A 24,961-nucleotide genomic window follows, 5' to 3' on the forward strand; every position below is an offset into this window, starting at 1 on the left:
GGAACGGCAAGGTTTAGGACAGAGGTGCGGGTACGGAAACGTGTTAGGGTCAGGGAACTTGCTGACGCACGGGTCAGTGTCAGCGAACGGATTAGGATTAGGGTACGGTGTAGGGTAAGGTGTAGGGTTGATGGTAGGTTTCTGTTCCGGGCTAGGGTTAGGGTTAGGGAACGGTAAGGTTTAGGGCACCGGTGAGGGTACAGAAACGTGTTAGTGTCAGGGTACATGCTGACGCACGGGTTAGGATTAGGGTACGGCGTATGGTAATGTGTAGGGTTGGTGGTAGGTTTCCGTTCCGGGCTAGCGTTAGGGTTAGGGAACGGCAAGGCTTAGGGCACAGGTGAGGGTACGGAAACGTGTTAGGGTCAGGGTACATGCTGACGCACGGGTTAGTATTAGGGTATGGCGTAGGGTAACGTGTAGGGTTGGTGGTAGGATTCCGTGCCGGCCTAGGGTTAGGCTTAGGGAACGGCAAGGTTTAGGGCACAGGTGAGGGTACAGAAACGTGTTAGGGTCAGGGTATGTGCTGACGCACGGGTCATTGTTTGCGTACATATTATGATTAGGGTACGGCGTAGGGTAAGGTGTAGGGATTTCCGTTCCGGGCTAGGGTTAGGGTTAGGGAACGGCAAGGTTTTGGGCACCGGTGAGTGTATGGAAACATGTTAGGGTCAGGGTACGTGTTGACGCACAGGTCAGTGTCAGCGTACGGATTAGGATTAGGGTACGGCGTAGGGTAAGGTGTAGGGTTGGTGGTAGGTTTCCATTCCGGGCTAGGGTTAGGGTTAGGGAACTGCAAGGTTTAGGGCACAGGTGAGGGTACGGAAACGTGTTAGGGTCAGGGTACATGCTGACGCACGGGTTTGGATTAGGGTACGGTGTAGGGTAACGTGTAGGTTTGGTGGTAGGATTCCGTGCCAGCCTAGGGTTAGGCTTAGGGAACGGCAAGGTTTAGGGCTCAGGTGAGGGTACGGAAACGTGTTAGGGTCAGGGTATGTGCTGACGCACGGGTTAGGATTAGGGTACAGAGTAGGGTAACGTGTAGGTTTGGTGGTAGAATTCCGTGCCGGCCTAGGGTTAGGCTTAGGGAACGGCAAGGTTTAGGGCACAGGTGAGGGTACGGAAACGTGTTAGGGTCAGGGTATGTGCTGACACATGGGTCATTGTCAGCGTACAGATTAGGATTAGGGTACGGTGTAGGGTAAGGTATAGGGATGGTGGTAGGTTTCCGTTTCGGGCTAGGGTTAGGGTTAGGGAATGGCAAGGTTTAGGGCACAGGTGAGGGTATGGAAACGTGTTAGGGTCAGGGTACATGCTGACGCACGGGTTAGGATTAGGGTACGGCGTAGGGTAACGTGTAGGCTTGGTGGTATAATTCCGTGCCGGCCTAGGGTTAGGCTTAGGGAACGGCAAGGTTTAGGGCACAGGTGAGGGTACGGAAACGTGTTAGGTTCAGGGTATGTGCTGACACATGTGTCATTGTCAGCGTACTGATTAGGATTAGGGTACGGTGTAGGGTAAGGTGTAGGGATGGTGGTAGGTTTCCATTCCGGGCTAGGGTTAGGGTTAGGGAACGGCAAGGTTTAGGGCACAGGTGAGTGTACGGAAACATGTTAGGGTCAGGGTACGTGCTGACGCACGGGTCAGTGTCAGCGTACGGATTAGGATTAGGGTATGGCGTAGGGTAAGGTGTAGGTTTTGTGGTAGGTTTCCATTCAACGCTAGGGTTAGGGTTAGGGAACGGCAAGGTTTAGGACACAGGTGAGGATACGGAAACGTGTTAGGGTCAGGGTACTTGCTGACGCAAGGGTCAGTGTCAGCGTACGGATTAGGATTAGGGTACGGCATAGAGTAAGGTGTAGGGTTGGTGGTAGGTTTCCATTCAGGGCTAGGGTTAGGGTTAGGGAATGGCAAGGTTTAGGGCACAGGTGAGGGTACGGAAACGTGTTAGGGTCAAGGTACATGCTGATCCACGGGTTAGGATTAGGGTACGGCGTAGGGTAACGTGTAGGGTTGGTGGTAGGATTCCTTGCAGGCCTAGGTTTAGGCTTAGGGAACGGCAAGGTTTAGGGCACAGGTGAGGGTACAGAAACGTGTTAGGGTCAGGGTATGTGCTGACGCACGGGTCATTGTCTGCGTACAGATTAGGATTAGGGTACGGCGTAGGGTAAGGTGTAGGGATGGTGGTAGGTTTCCGTTCAGGTTTAGGGTTAGGGTTAGGGAACGGCAAGGTTTAGGGCACAGGTGAGGGTACGGAAACGTGTTAGGGTTAGGGTACATGCTGACGCACGGGTTAGGATTAGGGTACAGAGTAGGGTAACGTGTAGGGTTGGTGGTAGGATTCCGTGCCAGCCTAGGGTTAGGCTTAGGGAATGGCAAGGTTTAGGGCACAGGTGAGGGTACGGAAACGTGTTAGGTTCAGGGTATGTGCTGACGCATGGGTCATTGTCAGCGTACAGATTAGGATTAGGGTACGGCGTAGGGTAAGGTGTAGGGATGGTGGTAGTTTTCCGTTCCTGGCTAGGGTTAGGGTTAGGGAACGGCAAGGTTTAGGGCACAGGTGAGTGTACGGAAACGTGTTAGGGTCAGTGTACGTGCTGACGCACGTCTCCGTGTAAGCGTACGGATTAGGATTTGGGTACGGCGTAGGGTAAGGTGTAGGTTTTGTGGTAGGTTTCCATTCCGCGCTAGGGTTAGGGTTAGGGAACGGCAAGGTTTAGGACAGAGGTGAGGGTACAGAAACGTGTTAGGGTCAGGGAACTTGCTGACGCATGGGTCAGTGTCAGGAAACGGATTAGGATTAGGGTACGGTGTAGGGTAAGGTGCAGGGTTGGTGGTACGTTTCTGTTCCGGGCTAGGGTTAGGGTTAGGGAAGGGTAAGGTTTAGGGCACCGGTGAGGGTACAGAAACGTGTTAGTGTCAGGGTACATGCTGACGCACGGGTTAGGATTAGGGTACGGCGTATGGTAATGTGTAGGGTTGGTGGTAGGTTTCCGTTCCGGGCTAGCGTTAGGGTTATGGAACGGCAAGGCTTAGGGCACAGGTGAGGGTACGGAAACGTGTTAGGGTCAGGGTACATGCTGACGCACGGGTTAGGATTAGGGTACGGCGTAGGGTAACGTGTAGGGTTGGTGGTAGGATTCCGTGCCGGCCTAGGGTTAGGCTTAGGGAACGGCAAGGTTTAGGGCACAGGTGAGTGTACGGAAACGTGTTAGGGTCAGCGTACGTGCTGACGCACGTCTCCGTGTAAGCGTACGGATTAGGATTTGGGTACGGCGTAGGGTAAGGTGTAGGTTTTGTGGTAGGTTTCCATTCCGCGCTAGGGTTAGGGTTAGGGAACGGCAAGGTTTAGGACAGAGGTGATGGTACGGAAACGTGTTAGGGTCAGGGTACATGCTGACGCACGGGTTAGGATTAGGGTACGGCGTAGGGTAACGTGTAGGGTTGGTGCTAGGATTCCGTGCCGGCCTAGGGTTAGGCTTAGGGAACGGCAAGTTTTAGGGCACAGGTGAGGGTACGGAAACGTGTTAGGGTCAGGGTATGTGCTGACGCACGGGTCATTGTCAGCGTACAGATTAGGATTAGGGTACGGCGTAGGGTAAGGTGTAGGGATGGTGGTAGGTTTCCGTTTGGGCTAGGGTTAGGGTTAGGGAACGGCAAGGTTTAGGACACAGGTGTGGGTACAGAAACTTGTTAGGGTCAGGGTACTTGCTGACGCACTAGTCAGTGTCAGCGTACGGATTAGGATTAGGGTATGGCGTAGGGTAAGGTGTAGGTTTTGTGGTAGGTTTCCATTCCACGCTAGGGTGAGGTTTAGGGAACGGCAAGGTTTAGGACACAGGTGAGGGTACGGAAACGTGTTAGGGTCAGGGTACATGCTGACGCACGGGTTAGGATTAGGGTATGGAGTAGGGTAACGTGTAGGTTTGGTGGTAGAATTCCGTGCCGGCCTAGGGTTAGGCTTAGGGAACGGCAAGGTTTAGGGCACAGGTGAGGGTACGGAAACGTGTTAGGTTCAGGGTATGTGCTGACACATGTGTCATTGTCAGCGTACTGATTAGGATTAGGGTACGGCGTAGGGTAAGGTGTAGGGATCGTGGTAGGTTTCCGTTCAGGTTTAGGGTTAGGGTTAGGGAACGGCAAGGTTTAGGGCACAGGTGAGTGTACGGAAACATGTTAGGGTCAGGGTGCGTGCTGACGCACGCGTCAGTGTCAGCGTCTGGATTAGGATTAGGGTACGGCGTAGGGTAAGGTGTAGGGTTGGTGGTAGGTTTCCATTCCGGGCTAGGGTTAGGGTTAGGGAACTGCAAGGTTTAGGGCACAGGTGAGGGTACGGAAACGTGTTAGGCTCAGGGTACATGCTGACGCACGGGTTAGGATTAGGGTACGGCGTAGGGTAACGTGTAGGGTTGGTGGTAGGATTCCGTGCCGGCCTAGGGTTAGGCTTAGGGAACGGCAAGGTTTAGGGCACAGGTGAGGGTACGGAAACGTGTTAGGGTCAGGGTATGTGCTGACGCACGGGTCATTGTCAGCGTACAGATTAGGATTAGGGTACGACGTAGGGTAAGGTGTAGGGATGGTGGTAGGTTTCCGTTCCGGGCTAGGGTTAGGGTTAGGGAACGGCAAGGTTTAGGGCACAGGTGAGGGTACGGAAACGTGTTAGGGTTAGGGTACATACTGACGCACGGGTTAGGATTAGGGTACAGAGTAGGGTAACGTGTAGGGTTGGTGGTAGGATTCCGTGCCAGCCTAGGGTTAGGCTTAGGGAATGGCAAGGTTTAGGGCACAGGTGAGGGTACGGAAACGTGTTAGGTTCAGGGTATGTGCTGACGCATGGGTCATTGTCAGCGTACAGATTAGGATTAGGGTACGGCGTAGGGTAAGGTGTAGGGATGGTGGTAGTTTTCCGTTCCTGGCTAGGGTTAGGGTTAGGGAATGGCAAGGTTTAGGGCACAGGTGAGTGTACGGAAACGTGTTAGGGTCAGCGTACGTGCTGACGCACGTCTCCGTGTAAGCGTACGGATTAGGATTTGGGTACGGCGTAGGGTAAGGTGTAGGGATTTCCGTTCCGGGCTAGGGTTAGGGTTAGGGAACGGCAAGGTTTTGGGCACCGGTGAGTGTACGGAAACATGTTAGGGTCAGGGTATGTGTTGACGAACGGGTCAGTGTCAGCGTACGGAGTAGGATTAGGGTACGGCGTAGGGTAAGGTGTAGGGTTGGTGGTAGGTTTCCATTCCGGGCTAGGGTTAGGGTTAGGGAACTGCAAGGTTTAGGGCACAGGTGAGGGTACGGAAACGTGTTAGGGTCAGGGTACATGCTGACGCACGGGTTTGGATTAGGGTACGGTGTAGGGTAACGTGTAGGTTTGGTGGTAGGATTCCGTGCCAGCCTAGGGTTAGGCTTAGGGAACGGCAAGGTTTAGGGCACAGGTGAGGGTACGGAAACGTGTTAGGGTCAGGGTATGTGCTGACGCACGGGTTAGGATTAGGGTACGGAGTAGGGTAACGTGTAGGTTTGGTGGTAGAATTCCGTGCCGGTCTAGGGTTAGGCTTAGAGAACGGCAAGGTTTAGGGCACAGGTGAGGGTACGGAAACGTGTTAGGGTCAGGGTATGTGCTGACACATGGGTCATTGTCAGCGTACAGATTAGGATTAGGGTACGGTGTAGGGTAAGGTATAGGGATGGTGGTAGGTTTCCGTTCCGGGCTAGGGTTAGGGTTAGGGAATGGCAAGGTTTAGGGCACAGGTGAGGGTATGGAAACGTGTTAGGGTCAGGGTACATGCTGACGCACGGGTTAGGATTAGGGTACGGCGTAGGGTAACGTGTAGGCTTGGTGGTAGAATTCCGTGCCGGCCTAGGGTTAGGCTTAGGGAACGGCAAGGTTTAGGGCACAGGTGTGGGTACGGAAACGTGTTAGGTTCAGGGTATGTGCTGACACATGTGTCATTGTCAGCGTACTGATTAGGATTAGGGTACGGTGTAGGGATGGTGGTAGGTTTCCATTCCGGGCTAGGGTTAGGGTTAGGGAACTGCAAGGTTTAGGGCACAGGTGAGGGTACGGAAACGTGTTAGTTTAGGGTACATGCTGACGCACGGGTTAGGATTAGGGTACGGCGTAGGGTAACGTGTAGGGTTGGTGGTAGGATTCCGTGCCGGCCTAGGGTTAGGCTTAGGGAACGGCAAGGTTTAGGGCACAGGTGAGGGTACGGAAACGTGTTAGGGTCAGGGTATGAGCTGACGCACGGGTCATTGTCAGCATACAGATTAGGATTAGGGTACGGCATAGGGTAAGGTGTAGGGATGGTGGTAGGTTTCCGTTCTGGGCTAGGGTTAGGGTTAGGGAACGGCAAGGTTTAGGGCACAGGTGAGGGTACGGAAACGTGTTAGGGTTAGGGTACATGCTGACGCACGGCTTAGGATTAGGGTACAGAGTAGGGTAACGTGTAGGTTTGGTGGTAGGATTCCGTGCCGGCCTAGGGTTAGGCTTAGGGAATGGCAAGGTTTAGGGCACAGGTGAGGGTACGGAAACGTGTTAGGTTCAGGGTATGTGCTGACGCATTGGTCATTGTCGGCGTACAGATTAGGATTAGGGTACGGCGTAAGGTAAGGTGTAGGGATGGTGGTAGTTTTCCATTCCTGGCTAGGGTTAGGGCTAGGGAACGGCAAGGTTTAGGGCACAGGTGAGTGTACGGAAACGTGTTAGGGTCAGCGTACGTGCTGACGCACGTCTCCGTGTAAGCGTACGGATTAGGATTTGGGTACGGCGTAGGGTAAGGTGTAGGTTTTGTGGTAGGTTTCCATTCCACGCTAGGGTTAGGGTTAGTGAACGGCAAGGTTTAGGACAGAGGTGAGGGTACGGAAACGTGTTAGGGTCAGGGAACTTGCTGACGCATGGGTCAGTGTCAGCGAACGGATTAGGATTAGGGTACGGTGTAGGGTAAGGTGCAGGGTTGGTGGTACGTTTCTGTTCCGGGCTAGGGTTAGGGTTAGGGAACGGTAAGGTTTAGGGCACCGGTGAGGGTACAGAAACGTGTTAGTGTCAGGGTACATGCTGACGCACGGGTTAGGATTAGGGTACGGCGTATGGTAATGTGTAGGGTTGGTGGTAGGTTTCCGTTCCGGGCTAGGGTTAGGGTTAGGGAACGGCAAGGCTTAGGGCACAGGTGAGGGTACGGAAACGTGTTAGGGTCAGGGTACATGCTGACGCACGGGTTAGGATTAGGGTACGGCTTAGGGTAACGTGTAGGGTTGGTGGTAGGATTCCGTGCCGGCCTAGGGTTAGGCTTAGGGAACGGCAAGGTTTAGGGCACAGGTGAGGGTACGGAAACGTGTTAGGGTCAGGGTATGTGCTGACGCACGGGTCATTGTCTGCGTACATATTATGATTAGGGTACGGCGTAGGGTAAGGTGTAGGGATTTCCGTTCTGGGCTAGGGTTAGGGTTAGGGAACGGCAAGGTTTTGGGCACCGGTGAGTGTATGGAAACATGTTAGGTTCAGGGTACGTGCTGACGCACGGGTCAGTGTCAGCGTACGGATTAGGATTAGGGTACGGTGTAGGGTAAGGTGTAGGGATGGTGGTAGGTTTCCGTTCCGGGCTAGGGTTAGGGTTAGGGAATGGCAACGTTTAGGGCACAGGTGAGGGTATGGAAACGTGTTAGGGTCAGGGTACATGCTGACGCACGTGTTAGGATTAGGGTACGGCGTAGGGTAACGTGTAGGTTTGGTGGTAGATTTCCGTGCCGGACTAGGGTTAGGCTTAGGGAACGGCAAGGTTTAGGGCACAGGTGAGGGTACGGAAACGTGTTAGGGTCCGGGTATGTGCTGACACATGTGTCATTGTCAGCGTACTGATTAGGATTAGGGTACGGTGTAGGGTAAGGTGTAGGGATGGTGGTAGGTTTCCATTCCGGGCTAGGGTTAGGGTTAGGGAACGGCAAGGTTTAGGGCACAGGTGAGTGTACGGAAACATGTTAGGGTCAGGGTACGTGCTGACGCACAGGTCAGTGTCAGCGTACGGATTAGGATTAGGGTATGGCGTAGGGAAAGGTGTAGGTTTTGTGGTAGGTTTCCATTCAACGCCAGGGTTAGGGTTAGGGAACGGCAAGGTTTAGGACACAGGTGAGGATACGGAAACGTGTTAGGGTCAGGGTACTTGCTGACGCAAGGGTCAGTGTCATCGTACGGATTAGGATTAGGGTACGGCATAGAGTAAGGTGTAGGGTTGGTGGTAGGTTTCCATTCAGTGCTAGGGTTAGGGTTAGGGAATGGCAAGGTTGAGGGCACAGGTGAGGGTACGGAAACGTGTTAGGGTCAGGGTACATGCTGACGCACGTGTTAGGATTAGGGTACGGCGTAGGGTAACGTGTAGGGTTGGTGGTAGGATTCCGTGCCGGCCTAGGGTTAGGCTTAGGGAACGGCAAGGTTTAGGGCACAGGTGAGGGTACGGAAACGTGTTAGGGTCAGGGTATGTGCTGACACATGTGTCATTGTCAGCGTACTGATTAGGAGTAGGGTACGGTGTAGGGTAAGGTGTAGGGATGGTGGTAGGTTTCCATTCCGGGCTAGGGTTAGGGTTAGGGAACGGCAAGGTTTAGGGCACAGGTGAGTGTACGGAAACATGTTAGGGTCAGGGTACGTGCTGACGCACGGGTCAGTGTCAGCGTACGGATTAGGATTAGGGTATGGCGTAGGGTAAGGTGTAGGTTTTGTGGTAGGTTTCCATTCAACGCTAGGGTTAGGGTTAGGGAACGGCAAGGTTTAGGACACAGGTGAGGATACGGAAACGTGTAAGGTTCAGGGTACTTGCTGACGCAAGGGTCAGTGTCAGCGTACGGATTAGGATTAGGGTACGGCCTAGAGTAAGGTGTAGGGTTGGTGGTAGGTTTCCATTCAGGGCTAGGGTTAGGGTTAGGGAATGGCAAGGTTTAGGGCACAGGTGAGGGTACGGAAACGTGTTAGGGTCAAGGTACATGCTGATGCACGGGTTAGGATTAGGGTACGGCGTAGGGTAACGTGTAGGGTTGGTGGTAGGATTCCTTGCAGGCCTAGGTTTAGGCTTAGGGAACGGCAAGGTTTAGGGCACAGGTGAGGGTACAGAAACGTGTTAGGGTCAGGGTATGTGCTGACGCACGGGTCATTGTCTGCGTACAGATTAGGATTAGGGTACGGCGTAGGGTAAGATGTAGGGATGGTGGTAGGTTTCCGTTCAGGTTTAGGGTTAGGGTTAGGGAACGGCAAGGTTTAGGGAACAGGTGAGTGTACGGAAACATGTTAGGGTCAGGGTGCGTGCTGACGCATGCGTCAGTGTCAGCGTCTGGATTAGGATTAGGGTACGGCGTAGGGTAAGGTGTAGGGTTGGTGGTAGGTTTCCATTCCGGGCTAGGGTTAGGGTTAGGGAACTGCAAGGTTTAGGGCACAGGTGAGGGTATGGAAACGTGTTAGGCTCAGGGTACATGCTGACGCACGGGTTAGGATTTGGGTACGGCGTAGGGTAACGTGTAGGGTTGGTGGTAGGAATCCGTGCCGGCCTAGGGTTAGGCTTAGGGAACGGCAAGGTTTAGGGCACAGGTGAGGGTACGGAAACGTGTTAGGGTCAGGGTATGTGCTGACGCACGGGTCATTGTCAGCGTACAGATTAGGATTAGGGTACGGCATAGGGTAAGGTGTAGGGATGGTGGTAGGTTTCCGTTCTGGGCTAGGGTTAGGGTTAGGGAACGGCAAGGTTTAGGGCACAGGTGAGGGTACGGAAACGTGTTAGGGTTAGGGTACATGCTGACGCACGGCTTAGGATTAGGGTACAGAGTAGGGTAACGTGTAGGGTTGGTGGTAGGATTCCGTGCCAGCCTAGGGTTAGGCTTAGGGAATGGCAAGGTTTAGGGCACAGGTGAGCGTACGGAAACGTGTTAGGTTCAGGGCATGTGCTGACACATGTGTCAATGTCAGCGTACTGATTAGGATTAGGGTACGGTGTAGGGTAAGGTGTAGGGATGGTGGTAGGTTTCCATTCCGGGCTAGGGTTAGGGTTAGGGAACGGCAAGGTTTAGGGCACAGGTGAGTGTACGGAAACATGTTAGGGTCAGGGTACGTGCTGACGCACGGGTCAGTGTCAGCGTACGGATTAGGATTAGGGTATGGCGTAGGGTAAGGTGTAGGTTTTGTGGTAGGTTTCCATTCAACGCTAGGGTTAGGGTTAGGGAACGGCAAGGTTTAGGACACAGGTGAGGATACGGAAACGTGTTAGGGTCAGGGTACTTGCTGACGCAAGGGTCAGTGTCAGCGTACGGATTAGGATTAGGGTACGGCATAGAGTAAGGTGTAGGGTTGGTGGTAGGTTTCCATTCAGGGCTAGGGTTAGGGTTAGGGAATGGCAAGGTTTAGGGCACAGGTGAGGGTACGGAAACGTGTTAGGGTCAAGGTACATGCTGATGCACGGGTTAGGATTAGGGTACGGCATAGGGTAACGTGTAGGGTTGGTGGTAGGATTCCTTGCAGGCCTAGGTTTAGGCTTAGGGAACGGCAAGGTTTAGGGCACAGGTGAGGGTACAGAAACGTGTTAGGGTCAGGGTATGTGCTGACGCACGGGTCATTGTCTGCGTACAGATTAGGATTAGGGTACGGCGTAGGGTAAGGTGTAGGGATGGTGGTAGGTTTCCGTTCAGGTTTAGGGTTAGGGTTAGGGAACGGCAAGGTTTAGGGCACAGGTGAGGGTACGGAAACGTGTTAGGGTTAGGGTACATGCTGACGCACGGGTTAGGATTAGGGTACAGAGTAGGGTAACGTGTAGGGTTGGTGGTAGGATTCCGTGCCAGCCTAGGGTTAGGCTTAGGGAATGGCAAGGTTTAGGGCACAGGTGAGGGTACGGAAACGTGTTAGGTTCAGGGTATGTGCTGACGCATGGGTCATTGTCAGCGTACAGATTAGGATTAGGGTACAGCGTAGGGTAAGGTGTAGGGATGGTGGTAGTTTTCCGTTCCTGGCTAGGGTTAGGGTTAGGGAACGGCAAGGTTTAGGGCACAGGTGAGTGTACGGAAACGTGTTAGGGTCAGTGTACGTGCTGACGCACGTCTCCGTGTAAGCGTACGGATTAGGATTTGGGTACGGCGTAGGGTAAGGTGTAGGTTTTGTGGTAGGTTTCCATTCCGCGCTAGGGTTAGGGTTAGGGAACGGCAAGGTTTAGGACAGAGGTGAGGGTACAGAAACGTGTTAGGGTCAGGGAACTTGCTGACGCATGGTCAGTGTCAGGAAACGGATTAGGATTAGGGTACGGTGTAGGGTAAGGTGCAGGGTTGGTGGTACGTTTCTGTTCCGGGCTAGGGTTAGGGTTAGGGAACGGTAAGGTTTAGGGCACCGGTGAGGGTACAGAAACGTGTTAGTGTCAGGGTACATGCTGACGCACGGGTTAGGATTAGGGTACGGCGTATGGTAATGTGTAGGGTTGGTGGTAGGTTTCCGTTCCGGGCTAGCGTTAGGGTTATGGAACGGCAAGGCTTAGGGCACAGGTGAGGGTACGGAAACGTGTTAGGGTCAGGGTACATGCTGACGCACGGGTTAGGATTAGGGTACGGCGTAGGGTAACGTGTAGGGTTGGTGGTAGGATTCCGTGCCGGCCTAGGGTTAGGCTTAGGGAACGGCAAGGTTTAGGGCACAGGTGAGTGTACGGAAACGTGTTAGGGTCAGCGTACGTGCTGACGCACGTCTCCGTGTAAGCGTACGGATTAGGATTTGGGTACGGCGTAGGGTAAGGTGTAGGTTTTGTGGTAGGTTTCCATTCCGCGCTAGGGTTAGGGTTAGGGAACGGCAAGGTTTAGGACAGAGGTGATGGTACGGAAACGTGTTAGGGTCAGGGTACATGCTGACGCACGGGTTAGGATTAGGGTACGGCGTAGGGTAACGTGTAGGGTTGGTGGTAGGATTCCGTGCCGGCCTAGGGTTAGGCTTAGGGAACGGCAAGGTTTAGGGCACAGGTGAGGGTACGGAAACGTGTTAGGGTCAGGGTATGTGCTGACGCACGGGTCATTGTCAGCGTACAGATTAGGATTAGGGTACGGCGTAGGGTAAGGTGTAGGGATGGTGGTAGGTTTCCGTTTGGGCTAGGGTTAGGGTTAGGGAACGGCAAGGTTTAGGACACAGGTGTGGGTACAGAAACTTGTTAGGGTCAGGGTACTTGCTGACGCACTAGTCAGTGTCAGCGTACGGATTAGGATTAGTGTATGGCGTAGGGTAAGGTGTAGGTTTTGTGGTAGGTTTCCATTCCACGCTAGGGTGAGGTTTAGGGAACGGCAAGGTTTAGGACACAGGTGAGGGTACGGAAACGTGTTAGGGTCAGGGTACATGCTGACGCACGGGTTAGGATTAGGGTATGGAGTAGGGTAACGTGTAGGTTTGGTGGTAGAATTCCGTGCCGGCCTAGGGTTAGGCTTAGGGAACGGCAAGGTTTAGGGCACAGGTGAGGGTACGGAAACGTGTTAGGTTCAGGGTATGTGCTGACACATGTGTCATTGTCAGCGTACTGATTAGGATTAGGGTACGGCGTAGGGTAAGGTGTAGGGATGGTGGTAGGTTTCCGTTCAGGTTTAGGGTTAGGGTTAGGGAACGGAAGGTTTAGGGCACAGGTGAGTGTACGGAAACATGTTAGGGTCAGGGTGCGTGCTGACGCACGCGTCAGTGTCAGCGTCTGGATTAGGATTAGGGTACGGCGTAGGGTAAGGTGTAGGGTTGGTGGTAGGTTTCCATTCCGGGCTAGGGTTAGGGTTAGGGAACTGCAAGGTTTAGGGCACAGGTGAGGGTACGGAAACGTGTTAGGCTCAGGGTACATGCTGACGCACGGGTTAGGATTAGGGTACGGCGTAGGGTAACGTGTAGGGTTGGTGGTAGCATTCCGTGCCGGCCTAGGGTTAGGCTTAGGGAACGGCAAGGTTTAGGGCACAAGTGAGGGTACGGAAACGTGTTAGGGTCAGGGTATGTGCTGACGCACGGGTCATTGTCAGCGTACAGATTAGGATTAGGGTACGACGTAGGGTAAGGTGTAGGGATGGTGGTAGGTTTCCATTCCGGGCTAGGGTTAGGGTTAGGGAACGGCAAGGTTTAGGGCACAGGTGAGGGTACGGAAACGTGTTAGGGTTAGGGTACATACTGACGCACGGGTTAGGATTAGGGTACAGAGTAGGGTAACGTGTAGGGTTGGTGGTAGGATTCCGTGCCAGCCTAGGTTTAGGCTTAGGGAATGGCAAGGTTTAGGGCACAGGTGAGGGTACGGAAACGTGTTAGGTTCAGGGTATGTGCTGACGCATGGGTCATTGTCAGCGTACAGATTAGGATTAGGGTACGGCGTAGGGTAAGGTGTAGGGATGGTGGTAGTTTTCCGTTCCTGGCTAGGGTTAGGGTTAGGGAATGGCAAGCTTTAGGGCACAGGTGAGTGTACGGAAACGTGTTAGGGTCAGCGTACGTGCTGACGCACGTCTCCGTGTAAGCGTACGGATTAGGATTTGGGTACGGCGTAGGGTAAGGTGTAGGGATTTCCGTTCCTGGCTAGGGTTAGGGTTAGGGAACGGCAAGGTTTTGGGCACCGGTGAGTGTACGGAAACATGTTAGTGTCAGGGTATGTGTTGACGAACGGGTCAGTGTCAGCGTACGGATTAGGATTAGGGTACGGCGTAGGGTAAGGTGTAGGGTTGGTGGTAGGTTTCCATTCCGGGCTAGGGTTAGGGTTAGGGAACTGCAAGGTTTAGGGCACAGGTGAGGGTACGGAAACGTGTTAGGGTCAGGGTACATGCTGACGCACGGGTTTGGATTAGGGTACGGTGTAGGGTAACGTGTAGGTTTGGTGGTAGGATTCCGTGCCAGCCTAGGGTTAGGCTTAGGGAACGGCAAGGTTTAGGGCACAGGTGAGGGTACGGAAACGTGTTAGGGTCAGGGTATGTGCTGACGCACGGGTTAGGATTAGGGTACGGCGTAGGGTAAGGTGTAGGGTTGGTGGTAGGTTTCCATTCTGGGCTAGGGTTAGGGTTAGGGAATGGCAAGATTTAGGGCACAGGTGAGGGTATGGAAACGTGTTAGGGTCAGGGTACATGCTGACGCACGGGTTAGGATTAGGGTACGGCGTAGGGTAACGTGTAGGCTTGGTGGTAGAATTCCGTGCCGGCCTAGGGTTAGGCTTAGGGAACGGCAAGGTTTAGGGCACAGGTGAGGGTACGGAAACGTGTTAGGGTCAGGGTACATGCTGACGCACGGGTTAGGATTAGGGTACGGTGTAGGGTAACGTGTAGGGTTGGTGGTAGGATTCCGTGCCGGCCTAGGGTTAGGCTTAGGGAACGGCAAGGTTTAGGGCACAGGTGAGGGTACGGAAACGTGTTAGGGTCAGGGTATGTGCTGACGCACGGGTCATTGTCTGCGTACATATTATGATTAGGGTACGGCATAGGGTAAGGTGTAGGGATTTCCGTTCCGGGCTAGGGTTAGGGTTAGGGAACGGCAAGGTTTTGGGCACCGGTGAGTTTCCGGAACATGTTAGGTTCAGGGTACGTGCTGACGCACGGGTCAGTGTCAGCGTACGGATTAGGATTAGGGTACGGTGTAGGGTAAGGTGTAGGGATGGTGGTAGGTTTCCGTTCCGGGCTAGGGTTAGGGTTAGGGAACGGCAAGGTTTAGGGCACAGGTGAGTGTACGGAAACATGTTAGGGTCAGGGTACGTGCTGACGCACGCGTCAGTGTCAGTGTCTGGATTAGGATTAGGGTACGGCGTAGGGTAAGGTGTAGGGTTGGTGGTAGGTTTCCATTCCGGGCTAGGGTTAGGGTTAGGGAACTGCAAGGTTTAGGGCACAGGTGAGGGTACGGAAACGTGTTAGTTTAGGGTACATGCTGACGCACGGGTTAGGATTAGGGTACGGCGTAGGGTAACGTGTAGGGTTGGTGGTAGGATTCCGTGCCGGCCTAGGGTTAGGCTTAGGGAACGGCAAGGTTTAGGGCACAGGTGAGGGTACGGAAACGTGTTAGGGTCAGGGTATGAGCTGACGCACGGGTCATTGTCAGCATACAGATTAGGATTAGGGTACGGCATAGGGTAAGGTGTAGGGATGGTGGTAGGTTTTCGTTCTGGGCTAGGGTTAGGGTTAGGGAACGGCAAGGTTTAGGGCACAGGTGAGGGTACGGAAACGTGTTAGGGTTAGGGTACATGCTGACGCACGGCTTAGGATTAGGGTACAGAGTAGGGTAACGTGTAGGTTTGGTGGTAGGATTCCGTGCCGGCCTAGGGTTAGGCTTAGGGAATGGCAAGGTTTAGGGCACAGGTGAGGGTACGGAAACGTGTTAGGTTCAGGGTATGTGCTGACGCATTGGTCATTGTCGGCGTACAGATTAGGATTAGGGTACGGCGTAAGGTAAGGTGTAGGGATGGTGGTAGTTTTCCATTCCTGGCTAGGGTTAGGGCTAGGGAACGGCAAGGTTTAGGGCACAGGTGAGTGTACGGAAACGTGTTAGGGTCAGCGTACGTGCTGACGCACGTCTCCGTGTAAGCGTACGGATTAGGATTTGGGTACGGCGTAGGGTAAGGTGTAGGTTTTGTGGTAGGTTTCCATTCCACGCTAGGGTTAGGGTTAGTGAACGGCAAGGTTTAGGACAGAGGTGAGGGTACGGAAACGTGTTAGGGTCAGGGAACTTGCTGACGCATGGGTCAGTGTCAGCGAACGGATTAGGATTAGGGTACGGTGTAGGGTAAGGTGCAGGGTTGGTGGTACGTTTCTGTTCCGGGCTAGGGTTAGGGTTAGGGAACGGTAAGGTTTAGGGCACCGGTGAGGGTACAGAAACGTGTTAGTGTCAGGGTACATGCTGACGCACGGGTTAGGATTAGGGTACGGCGTATGGTAATGTGTAGGGTTGGTGGTAGGTTTCCGTTCCGGGCTAGGGTTAGGGTTAGGGAACGGCAAGGCTTAGGGCACAGGTGAGGGTACGGAAACGTGTTAGGGTCAGGGTACATGCTGACGCACGGGTTAGGATTAGGGTACGGCTTAGGGTAACGTGTAGGGTTGGTGGTAGGATTCCGTGCCGGCCTAGGGTTAGGCTTAGGGAACGGCAAGGTTTAGGGCACAGGTGAGGGTACGGAAACGTGTTAGGGTCAGGGTATGTGCTGACGCACGGGTCATTGTCTGCGTACATATTATGATTAGGGTACGGCGTAGGGTAAGGTGTAGGGATTTCCGTTCTGGGCTAGGGTTAGGGTTAGGGAACGGCAAGGTTTTGGGCACCGGTGAGTGTATGGAAACATGTTAGGTTCAGGGTACGTGCTGACGCACGGGTCAGTGTCAGCGTACGGATTAGGATTAGGGTACGGTGTAGGGTAAGGTGTAGGGATGGTGGTAGGTTTCCGTTCCGGGCTAGGGTTAGGGTTAGGGAATGGCAACGTTTAGGGCACAGGTGAGGGTATGGAAACGTGTTAGGGTCAGGGTACATGCTGACGCACGTGTTAGGATTAGGGTACGGCGTAGGGTAACGTGTAGGTTTGGTGGTAGATTTCCGTGCCGGACTAGGGTTAGGCTTAGGGAACGGCAAGGTTTAGGGCACAGGTGAGGGTACGGAAACGTGTTAGGGTCCGGGTATGTGCTGACACATGTGTCATTGTCAGCGTACTGATTAGGATTAGGGTACGGTGTAGGGTAAGGTGTAGGGATGGTGGTAGGTTTCCATTCCGGGCTAGGGTTAGGGTTAGGGAACGGCAAGGTTTAGGGCACAGGTGAGTGTACGGAAACATGTTAGGGTCAGGGTACGTGCTGACGCACAGGTCAGTGTCAGCGTACGGATTAGGATTAGGGTATGGCGTAGGGAAAGGTGTAGGTTTTGTGGTAGGTTTCCATTCAACGCTAGGGTTAGGGTTAGGGAACGGCAAGGTTTAGGACACAGGTGAGGATACGGAAACGTGTTAGAGTCAGGGTACTTGCTGACGCAAGGGTCAGTGTCATCGTACGGATTAGGATTAGGGTACGGCATAGAGTAAGGTGTAGGGTTGGTGGTAGGTTTCCATTCAGTGCTAGGGTTAGGGTTAGGGAATGGCAAGGTTGAGGGCACAGGTGAGGGTACGGAAACGTGTTAGGGTCAGGGTACATGCTGACGCACGTGTTAGGATTAGGGTACGGCGTAGGGTAACGTGTAGGGTTGGTGGTAGGATTCCGTGCCGGCCTAGGGTTAGGCTTAGGGAACGGCAAGGTTTAGGGCACAGGTGAGGGTACGGAAACGTGTTAGGGTCAGGGTATGTGCTGACACATGTGTCATTGTCAGCGTACTGATTAGGAGTAGGGTACGGTGTAGGGTAAGGTGTAGGGATGGTGGTAGGTTTCCATTCCGGGCTAGGGTTAGGGTTAGGGAACGGCAAGGTTTAGGGCACAGGTGAGTGTACGGAAACATGTTAGGGTCAGGGTACGTGCTGACGCACGGGTCAGTGTCAGCGTACGGATTAGGATTAGGGTATGGCGTAGGGTAAGGTGTAGGTTTTGTGGTAGGTTTCCATTCAACGCTAGGGTTAGGGTTAGGGAACGGCAAGGTTTAGGACACAGGTGAGGATACGGAAACGTGTAAGGTTCAGGGTACTTGCTGACGCAAGGGTCAGTGTCAGCGTACGGATTAGGATTAGGGTACGGCCTAGAGTAAGGTGTAGGGTTGGTGGTAGGTTTCCATTCAGGGCTAGGGTTAGGGTTAGGGAATGGCAAGGTTTAGGGCACAGGTGAGGGTACGGAAACGTGTTAGGGTCAAGGTACATGCTGATGCACGGGTTAGGATTAGGGTACGGTGTAGGGTAACGTGTAGGGTTGGTGGTAGGATTCCTTGCAGGCCTAGGTTTAGGCTTAGGGAACGGCAAGGTTTAGGGCACAGGTGAGGGTACAGAAACGTGTTAGGGTCAGGGTATGTGCTGACGCACGGGTCATTGTCTGCGTACAGATTAGGATTAGGGTACGGCGTAGGGTAAGATGTAGGGATGGTGGTAGGTTTCCGTTCAGGTTTAGGGTTAGGGTTAGGGAACGGCAAGGTTTAGGGAACAGGTGAGTGTACGGAAACATGTTAGGGTCAGGGTGCGTGCTGACGCATGCGTCAGTGTCAGCGTCTGGATTAGGATTAGGGTACGGCGTAGGGTAAGGTGTAGGGTTGGTGGTAGGTTTCCATTCCGGGCTAGGGTTAGGGTTAGGGAACTGCAAGGTTTAGGGCACAGGTGAGGGTACGGAAACGTGTTAGGCTCAGGGTACATGCTGACGCACGGGTTAGGATTTGGGTACGGCGTAGGGTAACGTGTAGGGTTGGTGGTAGGAATCCGTGCCGGCCTAGGGTTAGGCTTAGGGAACGGCAAGGTTTAGGGCACAGGTGAGGGTACGGAAACGTGTTAGGGTCAGGGTATGTGCTGACGCACGGGTCATTGTCAGCGTACAGATTAGGATTAGGGTACGGCATAGGGTAAGGTGTAGGGATGGTGGTAGGTTTCCGTTCTGGGCTAGGGTTAGGGTTAGGGAACGGCAAGGTTTAGGGCACAGGTGAGGGTACGGAAACGTGTTAGGGTTAGGGTACATGCTGACGCACGGCTTAGGATTAGGGTACAGAGTAGGGTAACGTGTAGGGTTGGTGGTAGGATTCCGTGCCAGCCTAGGGTTAGGCTTAGGGAATGGCAAGGTTTAGGGCACAGGTGAGGGTACGGAAACGTGTTAGGTTCAGGGCATGTGCTGACACATGTGTCAATGTCAGCGTACTGATTAGGATTAGGGTACGGTGTAGGGTAAGGTGTAGGGATGGTGGTAGGTTTCCATTCCGGGCTAGGGTTAGGGTTAGGGAACGGCAAGGTTTAGGGCACAGGTGAGTGTACGGAAACATGTTAGGGTCAGGGTACGTGCTGACGCACGGGTCAGTGTCAGCGTACGGATTAGGATTAGGGTATGGCGTAGGGTAAGGTGTAGGTTTTGTGGTAGGTTTCCATTCAACGCTAGGGTTAGGGTTAGGGAACGGCAAGGTTTAGGACACAGGTGAGGATACGGAAACGTGTTAGGGTCAGGGTACTTGCTGACGCAAGGGTCAGTGTCAGCGTACGGATTAGGATTAGGGTACGGCATAGAGTAAGGTGTAGGGTTGGTGGTAGGTTTCCATTCAGGGCTAGGGTTAGGGTTAGGGAATGGCAAGGTTTAGGGCACAGGTGAGGGTACGGAAACGTGTTAGGGTCAAGGTACATGCTGATGCACGGGTTAGGATTAGGGTACGGCATAGGGTAACGTGTAGGGTTGGTGGTAGGATTCCTTGCAGGCCTAGGTTTAGGCTTAGGGAACGGCAAGGTTTAGGGCACAGGTGAGGGTACAGAAACGTGTTAGGGTCAGGGTATGTGCTGACGCACGGGTCATTGTCTGCGTACAGATTAGGATTAGGGTACGGCGTAGGGTAAGGTGTAGGGTTGGTGGTAGGTTTCCGTTCAGGTTTAGGGTTAGGGTTAGGGAACGGCAAGGTTTAGGGCACAGGTGAGGGTACGGAAACGTGTTAGGGTTAGGGTACATGCTGACGCACGGGTTAGGATTAGGGTACAGAGTAGGGTAACGTGTAGGGTTGGTGGTAGGATTCCGTGCCAGCCTAGGGTTAGGCTTAGGGAATGGCAAGGTTTAGGGCACAGGTGAGGGTACGGAAACGTGTTAGGTTCAGGGTATGTGCTGACGCATGGGTCATTGTCAGCGTACAGATTAGGATTAGGGTACAGCGTAGGGTAAGGTGTAGGGATGGTGGTAGTTTTCCGTTCCTGGCTAGGGTTAGGGTTAGGGAACGGCAAGGTTTAGGGCACAGGTGAGTGTACGGAAACGTGTTAGGGTCAGTGTACGTGCTGACGCACGTCTCCGTGTAAGCGTACGGATTAGGATTTGGGTACGGCGTAGGGTAAGGTGTAGGTTTTGTGGTAGGTTTCCATTCCGCGCTAGGGTTAGGGTTAGGGAACGGCAAGGTTTAGGACAGAGGTGAGGGTACAGAAACGTGTTAGGGTCAGGGAACTTGCTGACGCATGGTCAGTGTCAGGAAACGGATTAGGATTAGGGTACGGTGTAGGGTAAGGTGCAGGGTTGGTGGTACGTTTCTGTTCCGGGCTAGGGTTAGGGTTAGGGAACGGTAAGGTTTAGGGCACCGGTGAGGGTCCAGAAACGTGTTAGTGTCAGGGTACATGCTGACGCACGGGTTAGGATTAGGGTACGGCGTATGGTAATGTGTAGGGTTGGTGGTAGGTTTCCGTTCCGGGCTAGCGTTAGGGTTATGGAACGGCAAGGCTTAGGGCACAGGTGAGGGTACGGAAACGTGTTAGGGTCAGGGTACATGCTGACGCACGGGTTAGGATTAGGGTACGGCGTAGGGTAACGTGTAGGGTTGGTGGTAGGATTCCGTGCCGGCCTAGGGTTAGGCTTAGGGAACGGCAAGGTTTAGGGCACAGGTGAGTGTACGGAAACGTGTTAGGGTCAGCGTACGTGCTGACGCACGTCTCCGTGTAAGCGTACGGATTAGGATTTGGGTACGGCGTAGGGTAAGGTGTAGGTTTTGTGGTAGGTTTCCATTCCGCGCTAGGGTTAGGGTTAGGGAACGGCAAGGTTTAGGACAGAGGTGATGGTACGGAAACGTGTTAGGGTCAGGGTACATGCTGACGCACGGGTTAGGATTAGGGTACGGCGTAGGGTAACGTGTAGGGTTGGTGGTAGGATTCCGTGCCGGCCTAGGGTTAGGCTTAGGGAACGGCAAGGTTTAGGGCACAGGTGAGGGTACGGAAACGTGTTAGGGTCAGTGTATGTGCTGACGCACGGGTCATTGTCAGCGTACAGATTAGGATTAGGGTACGGCGTAGGGTAAGGTGTAGGGATGGTGGTAGGTTTCCGTTTGGGCTAGGGTTAGGGTTAGGGAACGGCAAGGTTTAGGACACAGGTGTGGGTACAGAAACTTGTTAGGGTCAGGGTACTTGCTGACGCACTAGTCAGTGTCAGCGTACGGATTAGGATTAGTGTATGGCGTAGGGTAAGGTGTAGGTTTTGTGGTAGGTTTCCATTCCACGCTAGGGTGAGGTTTAGGGAACGGCAAGGTTTAGGACACAGGTGAGGGTACGGAAACGTGTTAGGGTCAGGGTACATGCTGACGCACGGGTTAGGATTAGGGTATGGAGTAGGGTAACGTGTAGGTTTGGTGGTAGAATTCCGTGCCGGTCTAGGGTTAGGCTTAGAGAACGGCAAGGTTTAGGGCACAGGTGAGGGTACGGAAACGTGTTAGGGTCAGGGTATGTGCTGACACATGGGTCATTGTCAGCGTACAGATTAGGATTAGGGTACGGTGTAGGGTAAGGTATAGGGATGGTGGTAGGTTTCCGTTCCGGGCTAGGGTTAGGGTTAGGGAATGGCAAGGTTTAGGGCACAGGTGAGGGTATGGAAACGTGTTAGGGTCAGGGTACATGCTGACGCACGGGTTAGGATTAGGGTACGGCGTAGGGTAACGTGTAGGTTTGGTCGTAGATTTCCGTGCCGGACTAGGGTTAGGCTTAGGGAACGGCAAGGTTTAGGGCACAGGTGAGGGTACGGAAACGTGTTAGGTTCAGGGTATGTGCTGACACATGTGTCATTGTCAGCGTACTGATTAGGATTAGGGTACGGTGTAGGGTAAGGTGTAGGGATGGTGGTAGGTTTCCATTCCGGGCTAGGGTTAGGGTTAGGGAACGGCAAGGTTTAGGGCACAGGTGAGTGTACGGAAACATGTTAGGGTCAGGGTACGTGCTGACGCACGGGTCAGTGTCAGCGTACTGATTAGGATTAGGGTATGGCGTAGGGTAAGGTGTAGGTTTTGTGGTAGGTTTCCATTCAACGCTAGGGTTAGGGTTAGGGAACGGCAAGGTTTAGGACACAGGTGAGGATACGGAAACGTGTTAGGGTCAGGGTACTTGCTGACGCACGGGTCATTGTCTGCGTACAGATTAGGATTAAGGTACGGCGTAGGGTAAGGTGTAGGGATGGTGGTAGGTTTCCGTTCAGGTTTAGGGTTAGGGTTAGGGAACGGCAAGGTTTAGGGCACAGGTGAGGGTACGGAAACGCGTTAGGGTCAAGGTACATGCTGATGCACGGGTTAGGATTAGGGTACGGCGTAGGGTAACGTGTAGGGTTGGTGGTAGGATTCCTTGCAGGCCTAGGTTTAGGCTTAGGGAACGGCAAGGTTTAGGGCACAGGTGAGGGTACAGAAACGTGTTAGGGTCAGCGTACGTGCTGACGCATGTCTCCGTGTAAGCGTACAGATTAGGATTTGGGTACGGCGTAGGGTAAGGTGTAGGTTTTGTGGTAGGTTTCCATTCCGTGCTAGGGTTAGGGTTAGGGAACGGCAAGGTTTAGGACAGAGGTGAGGGTACGGAAACGTGTTAGGGTCAGGGAACTTGCTGACGCACGGGTCAGTGTCAGCGAACGGATTAGGATTAGGGTACGGTGTAGGGTAAGGTGTAGGGTTGATGGTAGGTTTCTGTTCCGGGCTAGGGTTAGAGTTAGGGAACGGTAAGGTTTAGGGCACCGGTGAGGGTACAGAAACGTGTTAGTGTCAGGGTACATGCTGACGCACGGGTTAGGATTAGGGTACGGCGTATGGTAATGTGTAGGGTTGGTGGTAGGTTTCCGTTCCGGGCTAGCGTTAGGGTTAGGGAACGGCAAGGCTTAGGGCACAGGTGAGGGTACGGAAACGTGTTAGGGTCAGGGTACATGCTGACGCACGGGTTAGGATTAGGGTACGGCGTAGGGTAACGTGTAGGCTTGGTGTTAGAATTCCGTGCCGGCCTAGGTTTAGGCTTAGGGAACGGCAAGGTTTAGGGCACAGGTGAGGGTACGGAAACGTGTTAGGGTCAGGGTATGTGCTGACACATGTGTCATTGTCAGCGTACTGATTAGGATTAGGGTACGGTGTAGGGTAAGGTGTAGGGATGGTGGTAGGTTTCCATTCCGGGCCAGGGTTAGGGTTAGGGAACGGCAAGGTTTAGGGCACAGGTGAGTGTACGGAAACATGTTAGGGTCAGGGTACGTGCTGACGCACGGGTCAGTGTCAGCGTACGGATTAGGATTAGGGTATGGCGTAGGGTAAGGTGTAGGTTTTGTGGTAGGTTTCCATTCAACGCTAGGGTTAGGGTTAGGGAACGGCAAGGTTTAGGACATAGGTGAGGATACGGAAACGTGTTAGGGTCAGGGTACTTGCTGATGCAAGGGTCAGTGTCAGCGTACGGATTAGGATTAGGGTACGGCATAGAGTAAGGTGTAGGGTTGGTGGTAGGTTTCCATTCAGGGCTAGGGTTAGGGTTAGGGAATGGCAAGGTTTAGGGCACAGGTGAGGGTACGGAAACGTGTTAGGGTCAAGGTACATGCTGATGCACGGGTTAGGATTAGGGTACGGCGTAGGGTAACGTGTAGGGTTGGTGGTAGGATTCCGTGCAGGCCTAGGTTTAGGCTTAGGGAACGGCAAGGTTTAGGGCACAGGTGAGGGTACAGAAACGTGTTAGGGTCAGGGTATGTGCTGACGCACGGGTCATTGTCTGCGTACAGATTAGGATTAGGGTACGGCGTAGGGTAAGGTGTAGGGATGGTGGTAGGTTTCCGTTCAGGTTTAGGGTTAGGGATAGGCAACGGCAAGGTTTAGGGCACAGGTGAGTGTACGGAAACATGTTAGGGTCAGGGTGCGTGCTGACGCACGCGTCAGTGTCAGCGTCCGGATTAGGATTAGGGTACGGCATAGGGTAAGGTGTAGGGTTGGTGGTAGGTTTCCATTCCGGGCTAGGGTTAGGGTTAGGGAACTGCAAGGTTTAGGGCACAGGTGAGGGTACGGAAACGTGTTAGGGTCAGGGTACATGCTGACGCACGGGTTAGGATTAGGGTACGGCGTAGGGTAACGTGTAGGGTTGGTGGTAGGATTCCGTGCCGGCCTAGGGTTAGGCTTAGGGAACGGCAAGGTTTAGGGCACAGGAGAGGGTACGGAAACGTGTTAGGGTCATGGTATGTGCTGACGCACGGGTCATTGTCAGCGTACAGATTAGGATTAGGGTACGGCGTAGGGTAAGGTGTAGGGATGGTGGTAGGTTTCCGTTTGGGCTAGGGTTAGGGTTAGGGAACGGCAAGGTTTAGGACACAGGTGTGGGTACAGAAACTTGTTAGGGTCAGGGTACTTGCTGACGCACTAGTCAGTGTCAGCGTACGGATTAGGATTAGGGTATGGCGTAGGGTAAGGTGTAGGTTTTGTGGTAGGTTTCCATTCCACGCTAGGGTGAGGTTTAGGGAACGGCAAGGTTTAGGACACAGGTGAGGGTACGGAAACGTGTTAGGGTCAGGGTACATGCTGACGCACGGGTTAGGATTAGGGTACGGAGTAGGGTAACGTGTAGGTTTGGTGGTAGAATTCCGTGCCGGCCTAGGGTTAGGCTTAGGGAACGGCAAGGTTTAGGGCACAGGTGAGGGTACGGAAACGTGTTAGGTTCAGGTTATGTGCTGACGCATGGGTCATTGTCAGCGTACAGATTAGGATTAGGGTACGGCGCAGGGTAAGGTGTAGGGATGGTGGTAGTTTTCCGTTCCTGGCTAGGGTTAGGGTTAGGGAACGGCAAGGTTTAGGGCACAGGTGAGTGTACGGAAACGTGTTAGGGTCAGCGTACGTGCTGACGCACGTCTCCGTGTAAGCGTACGGATTAGGATTTGGGTACGGCGTAGGGTAAGGTGTAGGTTTTGTGGTAGGTTTCCATTCCGTGCTAGGGTTAGGGTTAGGGAACGGCAAGGTTTAGGACAGAGGTGAGGGTACGGAAACGAGTTAGGGTCAGGGAACTTGCTGACGCATGGGTCAGTGTCAGCGAACGGATTAGGATTAGGGTACGGTGTAGGGTAAGGTGTAGGGTTGATGGTAGGTTTCTGTTCCGGGCTAGGGTTAGAGTTAGGGAACGGTAAGGTTTAGGGCACCGGTGAGGGTACAGAAACGTGTTAGTGTCAG

This window comes from Mesoplodon densirostris, chromosome 5 (genome assembly GCF_025265405.1).
Source record: "Mesoplodon densirostris isolate mMesDen1 chromosome 5, mMesDen1 primary haplotype, whole genome shotgun sequence".
NCBI classification, from domain to species: Eukaryota; Metazoa; Chordata; class Mammalia; order Artiodactyla; family Ziphiidae; genus Mesoplodon; species Mesoplodon densirostris.